Source organism: Humulus lupulus, chromosome 3 (assembly GCF_963169125.1).
Source record: "Humulus lupulus chromosome 3, drHumLupu1.1, whole genome shotgun sequence".
NCBI classification, from domain to species: domain Eukaryota; kingdom Viridiplantae; phylum Streptophyta; class Magnoliopsida; order Rosales; family Cannabaceae; genus Humulus; species Humulus lupulus.
In genome coordinates, this window is record NC_084795.1 from 10,402,262 (window position 1) to 10,403,492 (window position 1,231).

Below are 1,231 nucleotides of genomic sequence, written 5' to 3' on the forward strand. Positions count from 1 at the left end.
ACCGAAATAGGAAAACTAAGCGGCACGCCCACTTCAAAAAGTTCTACAAAGGACCAGATGATTGGGACGAGGTCCTAAAGAATCCACCCAAAGATGTCAACGCCAATGAGTGGAAACAAATTTGTGAATTTTTCAGGAGTCCAGAGTTTATTGCGCGCTCCGTGAAGAACAAAATAAACCCAGACCAAATGAAGTACTCTATAACACAAGGCACGAAATCATTAGCGGCCACTCGTCACGAAAAAGTAAGTGAAAATATTAACTTAATTAAGTTGTGTGAATTTATAAGTTCTCTAACATTCTCATTTTCATTATTAGTTGAACCCGAACCTAATTGAGGAATGGAAGGAGTATCACTGGACAAAAAAGAACAAGAATTTTGTCAACGAGGATGATGAACGAGATTATGTAAGTTTAACTTTATTATCAATTCAAATAATTATATTTTTCTTTTGTATTATAATTTTTTTTTAAAACATGTTAAGTTGAAGTCAACTCTTGAAGTTGAGATTCAACAGACAGTTGAATCTGGTACCGATGATTCTTCCTTGATCGATCAAATGAAGATACTAAGTTAGGTTCTTGGTGAAAGGCGGGGCCACTAGCGAGGAGTTGGTCGCAAATTAAAGGGAAACGTGTTAACCCGTCACTCTCAAAACACTCAATCTCAGGCACCACCTCAACAATCGATTGAGGAAATACGTGAATTGGTTGAGATTATGAAGGTCATGAATGAACATCTTCAGTACGTGTATCAACAACTTCCACCTGAAAAACGCCCGGCAACAAACGTGGAGATGCAGAATACATATCAGTGGTTTTTTGAGAAGTATGTAGGCTCGTCTTCTGAAACTCAGACACAACACATGTCTCAAGCTTCAACTTCACAGCCTTCACCAGGCCATCCCAACACACCTGCACCAACTTTTCCATCTCAACCTTCGACCCAGCCATATATGTATCAATGGTTGATGCTTCCGTACCCTCAGGCTTATCATCCTCATATGAGCGGACCTTCGTCCCAACCCCCGCCTCCTCATATGAGTGGGTCGTTGTCTCAACCTCTGCCCTATCCGTATCCATACATCTATGGACCTAGAGGATCATCGTTACCTCCACAGTATCCATGGGAAATTCCTCCGCACACACCACAGGCACCGCAGGCACCAAAAGGAGACAATACGAAGGACGTCGAGGGTTGAGATGTTTTATATATTATTGTATTAAACAA